The 15176-nt window shown below is 37.6% G+C and overlaps 1 pseudogene; it reads right to left on the bottom strand.

Moving 5' to 3' along the window:
• Positions 1 to 6014: 6014 nt before the first annotated feature.
• LOC114024467 lies at positions 6015 to 8908 on the bottom strand (annotated as a pseudogene).
• Between the last annotated feature and the right edge of the window lie 6268 nt (positions 8909 to 15176).

Below are 15176 nucleotides of genomic sequence, written 5' to 3'. Positions count from 1 at the left end.
ATTTTCACACTAGTCATGTTGTAAAGAAGAATTAGAAACAATGGGAGGAACCATGAGAAAGAAGAAACAAACAAAAAATATAGAGAGCTAATAGTCTGCTTTGATATGCATTCAGACTCCATAGTTCTTTTTCTGGATATGGATAGCATTTTCCATCATAGTCCTTTGAATTTACTTAGATCCTTGTATTGTTGAGAAGAGCTAAGTCTATCAAAGTTAGTTATTGCACAATATTGATATTATTCTGTACAATGTTCACCTGGTTCTGCTCATTTCACTCAGAATTAGTTCATATAACATATTCTTTCAAAGTATTTCTGATGTTCACGTACTCATCATTTCTCATAGCACAACAGTGTTCTGTTACATTCATATACCACAACTTTGTTCAGCCATTCCTCAATTGATGGGCATCCCTTCAGTTTCCACTTCTTGGACACAACAAAAAGAGCTGCTATAAATATTTTTTTACATGTGGGGTCATTTTCCCATTTTTATGATCTCTTTGTGATATAGGCTTAGAAGTGTTATTGCTGAGTAAAAGGGTATGCACATTTTTATAGCCCTTTGAGCATAGTTCCAAATTGCTCTCCAGAATGGTTGGATCAGTTCACAATTTCACCAACAATGCATTAGTGTTCCAATTTTCCCACAACATCTCCAACATTTATCATTTTACTCTTGGGTCACGTTAGACAATCTGATAGGTGTGATGTGGTACCTCAGAGTTGTTTTGATTTGCATTTCTCTAATCAATAGTGATTTAGAGCATTTTTTCATATGACTTTAATTTCTTCATTTGAAAACTTCCTGTTCATATCTTTTGACCATTTATCAATTGGGGAATGACTTGTATTCTTATAAATTCAACTCAGTTCTCTATGTATTTTAGAAATGAGGCTTTTATCAGAGACACAAGTTATAAGAATTGTTTCCCAGCTTTATGCTTCTCTTCTAATCTTGGTAGCATTGGCTTTGTTCATGCAAAAGTTTTCAAGTTAATGTAATTAAAATTATCCATTTTGCATTTTATAATGATCTCTATCTCTTGTTTGGTCATAAAATCTTCTGCTCTCCATAAATCTGACAGGTAAACTATTCCTTATTCTCCTAATTTGCTCATGGTATCAGCCTTTATATCGAAATTGTGTACCCATTTTTACTTTATCTTGGTATACAGTGTAAGATGTTGGTCTATGACTAGCTTCTGCTATACTATTTTCCAGTTTTCCCAGCATTTTTTATTAAATAGTGAGTTATTATCCCATAAACTGGAGTCTTTGGGTTTATCAAACAGTAGATTACTATAGTCATTGACTACTGTGTCTGGTGTATCTAACCTATTCCACTGATCCACTCTATTTCTTAGCAAGCATCAAGTAGTTTTGATGATTGCTCTTTTATAATACAATTTAAGGTCACCTTACCTTGTCTTTTTTTTTTCATTAATTTCCTTGATATTATGGACCTTCTTTTCTTCCAGATGAATTTTATTCTTATTTTTCTAGTTCTATAAATTAATCTGTGGTAACTTGATTGTTATAGCACTGAATAAGTAAATTAATTTAGGTAGAATTGTCTTTTTTTTATTACATTAGCTCAGCCTACCCATGAAAAAGTGATATTTTCCAATTATTTAGATCTGACTTTATTTGTGTGAAAAGTGTTTTGTAATTGTGTTCATATAGTTTCTGGTTTTGTCTAGGCAGATAGAGTCCCAAATATTTTATATTGCCTGTAGTAACATTAAATGGTATTTCCCTTTCTATCTCTTTCTGTTGGGGTTTATTAGTAAAACAGAGAAAAGCTGATGATTTATGTGGGCTTATTTTATAGCCTGCAACATTGCTAAAATTGTTTATTATTTCATTTAGTTTTTTTCTTGATTCTCTAGGATTCTCTAAGTATAACATCATATCATCTGCAAGGAGTGATAGCTCTTCTTTGCCTACTCTAATTCCTTCAATTTCTTTTTCTTCTCTTATCTCCAAAGGTAATATTTCTTATACAATATTGAATAACAATAGTGATAATGGACAACTTTGTTTCACCCTTGATCTTATCAGAAATGCTTCTAGCTTGTCCCTGTTACATATAATGCTTGCTGATGGTTTTAGGTAGATGCTACTTATCATTTTCAGGAAGTCTCCATTCATTCTTATGTTCTCTAGATTTTTTAATAGGAAGGGGAATTATATTTCATCAAAAATCTTTTTCTGCTTTTATGGAGATGATCATATGATTTCCCTCAGTTTTGTTGCTGATATGGTCCATTATGCTTATAGTTTTCCCAATATTGAGCCAGCCCAGTATTCCTGGTATAAATCCTAACTGATCATAGTGTGACTTGTAATAACTTGCTGTAATCTCTTTACTAATATTTTATTTAAAATTTTTCCATCTATATTTATTAGGGAAATTGGTCTATACTTTTCCTTCTATGTTTGGCTCTTCCTGCTTTAGGTATCAGCATCATATTTGTATCATGAAAACAATTTGGTTGGACTCCTTTGCCTCTTTTCCCAAATAGTTTATAAAGTATTGGAATTAGTTATTCTTTAAATGTTTCATAGAATTCACTTGTAAATCCATCTGGCCTTGGAGAAGTTTTCTTAGGGAGTTCATTGATTGCTTGTTCAATTTCTTTTTCTGAAATGGGGCTACTTAAGTATTTATTTCTTCTTCTATTAATCTGAGTAATTTTTATTTTTGTAAATATTCACCCATTTCACTAAGATAGTCAAGTTTATTAGTATACAGTTGGACAACATAGCTCCTAATTATTGTTTTAATTTCTTCCTCATTGCTGGAATATACATCTTTTTCATTTTTTTAAGTTAATTTATTTTGATTTATCAACAATCACTTCCATAAGCTTTTGACTCCCAAATTTTTCTCCCCTCCTCTCCCCATCTCCCTCCCCAAGACGGCGCACAATCTGATATAGGCTATACAAATTAAACATATTTTCACATTAGTGATGTTGTAAGTAAGAATTAGAACCAATAAGAGGAGCCACCAGAAAGAGGAAACAAAACACAACAGAAGAAAAAAAACAGCAAGTAGTATGCTTCGATCTGCATTCAAACTCCATAATTCTTTCTTTGGATGTGGATACCATTTTCCATCATGAGGCCCTTGGAGATGTCTTAGATCCTTGTATTGCTGAGAAGGGTCAAGTCCTTCAATATTAGTACCTAACTGATTATGTTTTTCCCTTCTTGAGCCAAATCTGATGAGAGTAAAGTTCAAACAATGCTCATCTCCCTCCCTTCTTTCCCCCTGCTGTAATAGGTTTTTGTGCCTTTTCCTGTAATGTTATTTACCCTTGTCTGCCTCCTGCTTTCCTTTTCTCTCATTTTCTAAGTTAGATCAGATTAATCCACTTACTTGGATCTATTTGACCCACTTGATTAGATTTTTTTTATCATTACATCAAAGTCAACTTATACCCACCCCCTTTATGTATACCCCTTTAACATGGTATAATAACAATAGAGTTCTCAAGGGTTACCGTTTGCCCTTATTAATAACATGTTGTTTCTTTCTGTCTCATTTACCTTTTTTATGTCTCTCTTGAGTCTTGTATTTGAAGATCAAATTTTCTTTTGAGCCGTGGTCTTTTCATCAGAAAGTTTTTCAAATCCACTATTTCATTGAATATCCATCTCCTCCCCCGAAAGATCATGTTCATTTTCACTGGGTAGTTGATTCTTGGTTGTAATCCAAGGTCCTTTACCTTACAGAATATCATATTTCATGCCCTATGGTCTTTTAATGCAGGAGCTGCGAGGTCTTGTGTAATCTTGACTGTGATTCCATGATATTTAAATTGATTCTTTCTGACTGCCTGCAGTATTTTCTCTTTGACCCGGTAATTTTGGAATTTGGCTATTATATTCTTTGGAGTTTTCAATTTGGGATCTCTTTCAGGAGGTGTTTGGTGGATTCTTTCTATGGCTATTTTGCCCTCTGGTTCTAGGACCTAAGGGCAGTTTTCCTTTATGATTTCCTGAAAGATACTGTCCAGGCTCTTTTTTTCATCATGATTTTCAGGTAGACCAATAATTTTTAAATAATTACAATGAAATTAAATTAAAATCCTGCATTGATTTTCCAGGTCAGTTGTTTTACCAATGAGGTATTTTACATTTTCATCTATTTTTTCATTCTTTTGTTTCTGTTTGAATGATTCTTGCTCTCTCATAGAGTCATTAGCTTCCATTTGCTTAATTCTAATTTTTAACAAATTATTTTCTTCTATTATATATTGTACTTCCTTCCTCATTTGGCCAATTATATTTTTAAGGACTTGTTTTCTTCAGGTTACTTTTTTTTTTCCAGTTGACCAATTGTATTTTTTAAGGACTTGTTTTCTACAGCTAATTTTTGTCCTTTCTTTTCCAAGCTATTGACTCTGTCTTGTATACCTCTTATTTATTTTCTCATTTTTTCTTCTACCTCTCTCATTTGACTTTTAAAATCCTTCTTCAGATCTTCTAAGAAAGCTTTTTGGGCTTCAGACCAGTTCAAATTCCCTTTTGAGGTTGCAGATGTGAGTTTGTTGATGATGTTGTTCTCAGAATTTCTGCCTTTATCTTCACTGTTCTCATTATATGAACCTATGGTATGTTTCTTTTTGCTCATGGTGTTTGCTTATTTCCTGGTCTTTAGAGAGACTGAGCTCTTCTGCTGGAGAGCAGAGGGCACTGACTCAAGCTTCTTGTGTTGGGAGCCTAGGGCTTGGTCACTGGCTTTGTGTGCTGGGGCCTCCAATGTTGGCAGTTGGAAGCTGTAGAGTTCTGGCAGCTTACCTGGTGTTGGGCTGGAATCAGCAACACTGGAACTCTAGAGTTAGGATTAGGTAGTGTGGCTTCTGGAGATTTCCTGATCATGTGGGCCTTTCCTTCTTTTAGATTTCTTTAGCTCTTTAGTGGGATGTTGCAGGATATTTATCCACCTAGGGCCCCTTGAATGCTGCTTCCCTTAGTTTTGCTGAGGCACTGAGAGACCTGGTTGCTATAGAATGCCAAGATACCTGCTGGTTTTTCAAGATGGTTTCCACTGGTTCCCCCATCCTTACTGAGGCACTTGAGTGTCCTGGTTTTGGTGTTTGCCTGTTCCATCACCTGGGTTTCAGGACCTTCTCCTGTTATGCTGAAGTGGGGCTTTCTGTTAGCTTACTGGGACACCTCCCATTCAGTACTGCTTCCCTTATCACAGGGCAAGAGGGGCCTTTCACATTAATCCCTCAAGCTACCTGGGCTACTGGACTGCTGCATCCCATCTTTCTTCTTGTTCAGTTGTTACAGGGTTTTTCCTGGGGTGATATTTTCTGAGCTTTCCCAGCTTTTTTCATTTTTGATACTGGTAATTAGGTTTTATTTCTTTTTTTTAAATAAAATTAACTTAGAATTTACTTATTTTATTGTTTTTCTCATAATACCCTTCTTAATTTTATTTATTAGTTCAATAGTTTTCTTAATTTCAATTTCATTAATCTGTCCCCTGATTTTCAGAATTTCTAATTTGATATTTAATTGGAGATTTTAAATTTGTTCTTTTTCTAGCTGTTTTATTTGCATGCCCAATCATTGATCTCCTCCTCTTCTGTTTTGTAAGCATTGAGAGATATAAACTTTTTCCAAAGAACCGCTTTGAATGTGTCCCATAAATTTTGGTATGATGTCTCATTACTGTCATTCTCTTGGATGCAGTTTTTGATTGTTCCTATGATTTCTTGTTTAACCCACTCATTCTTTAGGATAAGATTATTTAGTTTCCAATTAATTTTTAATCTATCTCCCCATGACCTTTAGTGCACTCAATTTTTATTGCATCATGATCTAAAAAGGATGCATTTAGCGTTTTTGCCTTTAAGCATTGTATTGTGAGGTGTTTATGCCCTATTATATTATCAATTTTTGTGTAGGTGCCATTTCTTGCTGAGAAAAAGGTATATTCCTTTCTATCCATATTCAGTTTTCTCCAGACTTCTACCATATCTAACTTTTTTAAAGATTTTCTTCACTACCTGAAACAAGAAATTCTTTCTCACGATGAAAAGATGCAGAATTGATGTGAGCAGATGCTTCAAAGGATTTAATTGGCTCCAGACTTGCTGCACTATGAAAAGCAATAGATCCCCCTTAGGTTATTACCAGAATCTCTCCTTCAGGAATGTATTCATGCTACTTACTGACATACAAAAATTTAGAGACATTACTTTTGTCATTGTTGCTCTAACCCAGTCATCAGCTGAAAGAATCTTTGTATCATCCCTGCACCATAAGCCTTTTTAATACCAGAGGTGTGACAACTGATTTCCTTAACTTCTGCTTCAGATTTGTTCAAATCATATATGTGTAAGAGTTTATCCTGTCCACCTGTCAATAGATAGTTGCTATCCTGAGTGAAATCCACACTCTTGACAGTGTGTTTATGAGCCAGGATCATCAGTTCATCTCTTGAAACAGCATCCCACACTTTGGCTGCAAAATTTGCAGCTGCTGTAGCTGCTTTTGTAACACCTTTATTCAAAATAGCACCCCCTTCCAGCACCCTTATGACCCAAAAATGTTCCAATCTCCTCTATCTCCTTGGCATAACATAAGTTTACCATCTTTGCAGATGCTGATGAGGAAATAGCCATAGGGGGTGATTCCACTGAAGACCAGATCCACCACAGGCCGGGTGTGCCTGGAGCAGGTAAGCGGGGTCTGTCTCATCACTATGGCAGTGGCTGCGAGGGCGGGGGTGCTGGCTCCTCCTCAGCAAGTGGCTGCAGGGAGGCACTGTGGGGTCGTTGATGTCCTCTGGGGCTGCTCCCACAGAGTGCAGGGTGTCGGAAGCTCCCGCTGCTCCAAGAAGGCCTGGGTCCCTACGCTAGGGGCTGAGTGGAGGAGAAAGGCAGGAAGCTGGCCTGGCACTGAAGAGATCAGGAGCGCCCTCTAGTGGATGGGTGGGTGGGGTCAGTGCAGGGTGGCCTTTAGACACTGAGGGAGGAAGAGGAGGAGGAGGAGAATGGAGGGAAGGAGGGAGAAAAGGAGAGAAAAGCACTGAGCTGGGTGCCTCCAGCCGAAAATCAAATTTTCTGTTGAGCTCTGAATTTTCATCAGGAAAATTTGGAAGTCCCCTATTTCATTGAATGTCCATCCCCTCCCCTGGAAGATTATGCTTGATTTCACTGTGTAGCTGATTCTTCGTTGTAATCCAAGCTCCTTTGCTTTATGGAATATTGTATTCCACATAGTTCCTTTACTATACAGAATATCATATTCCATGCCATCTGATCTTTTTTTTTTTTTTTTGGTGAGGCAATTGAGGTTAAGTGACTTGCCCAGAGTCACACAGCTGGTAAGTCTTATGTGTTTGAGGCCAGATTTAAAGTCAGGTCCTTCTGACTCCAGGGCCAGTGCTCTATCCACTGTGCGACCTAGCTGCCCCACATCTGATCTTTAACGTAGAAGCTGCAGGGTCCAGCATAATCCTGACTGTGGTTACCCAATATTTAAATTGTTTCTTTCTGGCTGTTTGCAGTATTTTCTTCTTGACTTGATAATTCTGGAATTTGGTTATAATATTCCTGGGCATTTTCAAATTGGAATCTCTTTCAGGAGGTGATTGGTGGAGTCTTTTGATTACTATTTTACTCTCTGGTTCTAGGACCTCAGGGCAGTTTTCCTTGGTAATTACTTGAAAGATGCTATCCAGGATCTTTTTTAAATTATGGCTTTCAGGTAGACCAATAATTCATAAATTATCTCTCTTGGATTTATTTTTCAGGTCAGTTGTTTTCCCAGTGAGGTACTTTACATTTTCTTCCATTTTTTTTCATCTTTTTGATTTTGTTTTTCTTAAGTCTTGGTGTCATTAGCTTCCACTTGCCCTATTCTAATTTTTAAGGAATTATTTTCCTCAATTAGCTTTTGTACCACCTTTTCCATTTGGCCAATTCCACTTTTTGAAGAGTTGTTTTCTTCTGTGGACTTTTTTTCCCCCATTTGCTAAATTCTATTTTTTAAAGAATTTTTTTTTTTGTCAATTTTTGTCCTTTTTTTTCCAAGCTGTTGACTCTCTCTTGCCTACCTTTAACTTTTGAAATCCTTCTTGAGCTCTTCCAAGAAGGCTTTTTTGGACTTGAGATCAGTTCATATTCCCTTTTGAGGTTTGAGATGTCAGTATATTGACAATGTTATCCTCTTCTGAATTTGTGTTTTGACCTTTCCTGTCCTCAAAGAAAGAATCTATGGTCATTGCTCATTTCTGCTTTGTGCTCATTATATTTGCTTAATTCTTGGCTTTTAAAGTTGAGCTCTCCTGCCAGAGTACAGGGGGCACTGCCCCAAGCTTCTTGTGCTGGGGTTGAGGGCCTATTCACTGGCTTTGTGTGCTGGGGTATCAAATGCTGGCAACTGGAGACTGTAGGGGTCTGGCAGCTTACTTGGTACTGAGTCGAGGTTCTAGTGGTGCTGTCTGGCATGTGCTGTGGCCACGTGGGTTTTTTCTGCATTTCCCCAGGGCTACTCTGAAGCTGGTGGGGTAGTGGGGGTTTCTGACCACTGGAGAATGTTACCCTGCCCACAGCTATGCTAAAGCATGGAGAGGTTTGGCTCCAGAGGGATGCCTGCCCACTTGGAGCTGTGCTGAAGCCCTCAAAGGTCAGCTGCTGGGGGACACCTCGTTGCATGTGATGATTCTCTGATCTGGAGTCTATTGGTTCTCCTGGCTGTACCAAGCCTGTGGGGAACCTGGTGTAGGTATCTGCCTGGTCCCCCACCCTGGTGCTTAGGATCTTGCACTGGTTTGCTGAGGTAGGGCTTGCTGCTGGCTTGCCAGAATGCCTCTGCTCCTGGACTCTGTTCCCCTTCTGCCAGAGAGACAGAGACCTTTCCTGCTCATACCCCATGCCTCCTGGGCTAATAGAATGCTCACTCCTATTTTTCTGCTAGCTCCACTGTTTCAGGATCATTTCTGGGGTGATATTTTCTGGTTTTTTAGAAGTCTTAAGGGAGAGTGAGAGTGACTTACTGTTTTCTTTGCCATGTTGGCTCCCATGAGTCCTTGAGGGGCTCTCAAAAGAGAAGTTTTGGAGGAAAAGGGAGAGATAGAGATACTAAGTAGGAGCAGCCCAACTCTGATATGGCCAAAATATCTGCAGTTCCCTTCTTCAAGATCATGAACAATGGTATTTAAATAGATAAATGGAAAAGTGTGTGACTGCATTTCTATTTTGGGTACTTACTCTGGCACTCAGAAGGTGAGAAAAGAAAAAAAAACACAGACAAAATGAGTCATATTCCACCTCTGTATTACTTTAGCTTAATTATGTCTTTTAAAAATTCTCTTAAAGACTGAATTTGATGATCTAATCTTATTTTTCATAAATACCTCTTGTTGACCTTATCTTTAAGGTCTGGCCTTAAGTTCTATCCTTAATTGCCTGGCGTCACGTGTTCTTACTAGGAGGATCTATGACAACTATGGGAGTTACATTTGAGGACCTTTCGCAAGATGGCGGAGGGAAAGCAGTGACTTGTTTGAGCTCTCCCCCTAAACCCTTCCAAATACCTATAAAAAATGGCTCTAAACAAATTCTAAAGCAGCAGAACCCACAAAAAGTCAGAGTGAAACAAATTTCCAGGCAAAGACAGCCTGGATGGTTGGTTGGAAAGGCATATCGCACCGGGCGGGGAGAGGAGCAGATTGGCATAGGCATGCAAGCCACAGTGACCCTGGAGCAGGCCTCAGATGACTGAATCGCCGGCAGCTGTGGCAGTTTCCAGACTTCTCAACCTATGAATGCCAAAGACAACTTGGAAGATCAGTGGGAAAAGTCTGTGACTGTGGTGAGAGTGGAGCTAGGTCTCAGCTGCAAGTCTCCAGCACTGCCCAGGGGCGCAGATTTTTCCTGAGCTTCTGGCCCACAGATTGAGGGGGGATTGAGTGGCTGATTAGAGGGGGATTGCAAGGATCTCTTTGCCAGTGCTGAGGCAGGAGTCTCTTGCTTTGCCTGTGCTTGGATCTGGGTCACAGTTCTGAGGGGTGGTCCTGGGGCGAGGAGGAGTGCTGGTGTGGTAAAGCTTGTTGTGGCGGTGGAGAGAAAACACCTCACCCCTTGGAAGAACTGAAAATTTTCAGGTCCCTAGAAGTATCTCTGAAAACAGCTGTACAAACCCCAAAGCTTGGGACAGTACATTCTCCACATTGGAAACACATTTGAGGACCTTTCCTAGGGCAAGGCTGGACTCTCAATGCTTAGCCTATTGTTAGAGATTTCTACTCTCTAACTGGTGACATCATCTTAAGCCATTTCATAACCACATTTTAAAAGGAGTATTACTGTCAATTTGCGTCATTTAAAACCTTCCACATTCAACAAGAATTTAAACAAGAAACTGAAAATTACAAAAAAAAATATCCTATAGGAAATTGTGCAGAATTCTCATTCCTCCCTTCCCCACCCTCTACCAAAAAAGAAAAGAGGGAAAAAAAGAGAAAAAGAATAGTAGATGGAAAGGGAAGGAGAGGAAAAAGGAGGAGAGGAGAAGAGAGGAAAGGAGAGGAGAAGAGAGGAAAGGAGTGGAGAGGACAGAACAGGAAAATTGGCTTACAACTAACCTAGGGATTGCTTGAAGTCAACCAATCAAATTTTTCAGTTACTCAGAATGATTTGTTTCAAATTAAGTGTAAATAAGTGTTCCTTGTGCTTCCAGTTATATAATATTTGTCACAGGGAAAGAGATTTCTCCTTTTATTCTTCATGTAAAGTACTAAAAGTTCAGGATGATTTGGGAACTAATAAGTAATAAACACAGTCTTCTCAGTCTGGTTCCATGACACTAAAGTGACTTGTGTCAATTCATGTCCTTTAATCTTTTCTAATCTATAACTGTGCAGACCTAATACACTGGAGTGTTCCACTAAATATGAAAACAGTCACAATATGTATTCTTGGACATTTTTCAGTTCTGAAAATGGGGTTGTAAAAATGCTCAGTGGTATTCCCTCTGGATATGTCTACAATGAAGTGAATTCAAATTGGTAGAAGACATAAGAATTGTCAAATCATGAATGTGCTCAGCTGCACCCCTTCCTCCACTATTCAATTGAAACAGCTAATGTAGATGTGCCCTTTGTGAGAGATGTATAATCTATTGACTGCTCTGTCCAGGGATGCTTTCAAATGGCATTTCATAGGCTTGCAAATGCTTCAGTATTGCTCATACTGCATTTTGCTTTATCCCATCATCTGTAAAATGTCATTAAAGTCAGGGTGAGGATATGGTCTTTTATCTACATTACCTTTTTAAAAGTCTTGTATTTGATCTTTCATTGACCTTTTGGGATACATTCTGTCAACTCATTATCTCCTTCAAAATTCCAGAAGCTTCAGGGTTATATTCAGTTTTGTATGCTGAATTTACCTTTTACAAGGTGATATTACAAAATGTATGTAAACAGAATTTACTTCCTATTATCCTTCTGAGAGGGAATTTAAACCTTAAATGAAAAAAAAACCTGAAGATTTTTTTTTCTTTTGTTTATACATTTTATCATTTAAAACATATCTGACATTCTAGATATCTAGGTAGGGTCATGGTTCACAACAGAGCAGGGGCCATAGATAGGAAGTGATCTGGGTTGATGGAATTGAGTGATAGCCATGATGAAGCCTTAAGGTAATACTAAGTTCAGAATACTGGGGAGTAGACCAACCTGGAGGGCATTGGCAAGGTTTTAGTCTCTCTGAGTAGTCTGGGTTTGGTGTTCAGAACTGAGTGGGAAAGTAACGGCAAAAGTAGGGTCAGATTATACAGAGTTTGGGAGCAGCCTTTAAGTTGTGCAAAGGGGGAATCCCAATGTGTCAGCACAGGTCAGATTAGAGTCAAGATTAAGAGAATGACCATACCTGCATTAAGCAAATCATTTAACTTATCTGCCCTCAAATTATTTGGCAGAATTGAGAATTTGGATCTTTAAGGTCTTGACTATCTGAAAATGTTTATTTTATGATCCAGAATAGGCAGGCAATTCCACACAACAAAACAACCAGGTTATGACTTGAAGACTGAACAGGCATGATCTGATCATTGTCTTGTCTTTTAATAGTCTCCCTGGTATGAGTAAACAAAAGATTTGAAGATATGATCTACTTTCCAAAGTTTGAATGACTTCTTTAGATTTCAGACCTTTGGTGAATCTTTAGAGACCTAATATTCTGTGTGTGTGTGTGTGTGTGTGTGAGAGAGAGAGAGAGAGGGAGAGAGAGACAGAGACAGAGAGAGAGAGAGAAAGAGAGAGACAGACAGAGAGAGACAGAGACAGAGACAGAGAAAGAGAGTTGTGTGTATAATTCAATGATAAAAAGAAAGAGGTTAAAATATCATTAACAAAAAAAAATAAATAAGGACCACTCTCAGTGTAAACAAAAAGGGATATTTGATATTATGCCCTGAGGTCACCCATTTGAGGAATGTCACTTGGATGCCTGAGTAGGAGGAAGGAAAAGGGAAAAGGGATTTCAGATTCATCATATTACTCATAAACATATTCCAGCCTCTGCCTATCATCTGTATTTTTCACTATTCTTATTTAGTTTGGTGTTTGGGCAAAGGGGTTACTTTCTTTAGTTAAGGAGATAAGAGTGGAGATAGAAACATTCATTCATTCAACAAAATAAGTTGATGGAAGAATGGCAATTTGACCTCTGTTTTTCATTAAAGTTTTCTTTTGTGTTTTTAAATTACTCATTGTTTGAATGAATAGTATTCAAGTTGAAATGGTATATTTTTACTACCTTCAGGGGAAAGGTATTTCTATTAAGTGAGATCTTGACTTCTAACTTCAATGGCATTTCATTTTATTTGTAGTTGATAGAGAGAAATCTATTAGGAATTAAAAAAAATATGTCCTTGCTACAGCCTAAAATCCAATTCAATTTTTAAAATATATTAGAACTCTACTATTCACAAGACACTGTGCTAAGAACTGGGGAAATGGAGACTTTAGGGGGAGGGTAGGAAATCAGCAGAGTGCTTTAGTACTTCATTTTCCCTCATTTGAACTATTTTAAGATTCCTAACTATTCTTCCTACTCTTAAGTCTCTCCCCTCCTCCAATCCATACTTCACACAGTTGCAAAATTAATCTTACTAAGGCAAACGTGTTCATGTTATTCAATAGCTTTCAGCGGCCATCAACTTACAATAGGTAAAATGAAGATTTTTATGCCTTCCATGGGAGGCCCTCCATGTTCTAACTGTAATTTAGTTTTCTAGCTTCATTTTACTTCTTTTAATGAACTCTACTTTCCTGTCAAATTGGTCTACTAGCTATTCCTAACTCTTATCCTGCCCATTTTTCTAGCTAAGGATTTGTATATGCTATCCCCAATGCTTGGAAAGGATTCCGTCAGCATCTTCATCTATTGAAATCATTCTCTTCTTTCAAGACCCAACTCAGGTGCTGCCTCCTATGTGAAGCCTTTCTTCATCTCCTCAAGCTAGAAAAGATCTCTATTGCTGAGTATTTCATGCCTTTCTTTTTATTTTAAGTCACTTATTACATTCTAGTTAATAGCTATTTGTAGGCATCTTTTCCCTTTCTAGGTTGTTAGTTCCTTTAGGGTAAGGACTGTGTCTGTTCCTTTTTGTTTTACTATCCTCATTGTATAACAAAATGCCCTGATTAAAACATGCTTAAGAAATGATTTCAAATATAATTGAATTAAACAACCCTTTTTATATGTCAGACTGAAACCCCTCTTTTGTCTTCAGAGATAAGGAGACTGAATTTAGGCTAACACTTAAGTTTAGAGCTTCAACCCTATTTCCTTCCCCCATTCTATGGTACATTACTTTATACACCAAACCATGACTCAAAATGCAATAAAAAAATCAGATTATATTAATATGGAGAAAAAGCTCCCATATAACAAATAAAGTTTAAGAAAGTCGAAAATTCAATGTTAGTTTACCAGGAAGCAATGAAGCAAGGGAAGGAAAGGAAGTGGAGATACAATACATTCACCTGGTCCTAGTAGCTGTGACAGTGAGGGAAGATGAAAACTTCAGGTAGATTATTCCTTAAGTAAGTCAGCAAAGCCAGACTACTGGTCATGATTATAGTCATTTACATCCCTTGACCCCTCTATTCTCCATAAAACTCAAAAGTATTGGGGCTTTTTGGAATGGCTTATACCTTCCATGAACATTCAGTCCTGCCTCAAAAAGGGGCATACATACCTTTCCCCTCAGCCCTCTTGCTGATAAGGGGCTACAATATGAAGAAAGATTCAGGTAATGGTGCAAACTGTCATGATTCACAAGTGTCTGCCTTCTTTACTAAGATTAACTAAAGAAAATAATAGCTGAAATTTATGTAATGTTTTATAGTTACAAAGAACTTTCACACATAATATCTTAATTTGATCTTCATAATAACCTAATTAGAAGTAAGAAGTCTTTTATTACTCACTTGCTCCAAGCCACAGCTCACAGGTCAGAATACCAGAGCCAGTGACTGGAGCTCAGCTCTTCTGAGTCTAGGTCCTGTGCTTATTCCTTTATACCACATGACTAACTCTAGAATCTAGAGTTGAGATAGCCTGTCCTAACTTTGAGCATTATTTCCTAAATAATGTGTGGATCACTCCAAAGACCCAACTTCTCTTCCCCTGCTGCTTAAGATAGGTAAGGACTGTAGGGTCTAAAAAGCAAAATGTAGAAATGTAGAAATCATTAGGAGATGATGTTCATGGAGATCTCAGTATGACATTTGTTTTATTATGTCTTATCCATTAAGGAATAATCTATTTCTTATGAGGAAAAAAATGTATTTCAGACTTTGTAACCTGTGACTATGTCATCCTATTTTGCAAAGATTTAGCAAATAGCCTGTTAGGTAAGCCTTAATCCTATTTTCAATCCACATTAAAATTGATAAACCCTCACAATTTCCACTTGCTGATATAATCATCTTCCTTCAAAGCTCAAAGCTCTTTAACAAAATATTTTCTGATCCCACCAGTTCCACCAGAAAAAAGCAACTTGCTCCTCAAATTTCTCACACCACTGTTTGTTACTTGCCTATTCACTTGTCACATGCAAACTTGTTTGTTATCTGAGAAATTGTATTATCTATTTCCACCTACTAAGCACTGTGGTTAGAGCTGT

This window comes from Vombatus ursinus, unplaced genomic scaffold (genome assembly GCF_900497805.2).
Source record: "Vombatus ursinus unplaced genomic scaffold, bare-nosed wombat genome assembly UNPS02014821.1, whole genome shotgun sequence".
Lineage (NCBI taxonomy): Eukaryota > Metazoa > Chordata > Mammalia > Diprotodontia > Vombatidae > Vombatus > Vombatus ursinus.
This window is presented reverse-complemented; position numbering and strand designations above follow the sequence as displayed.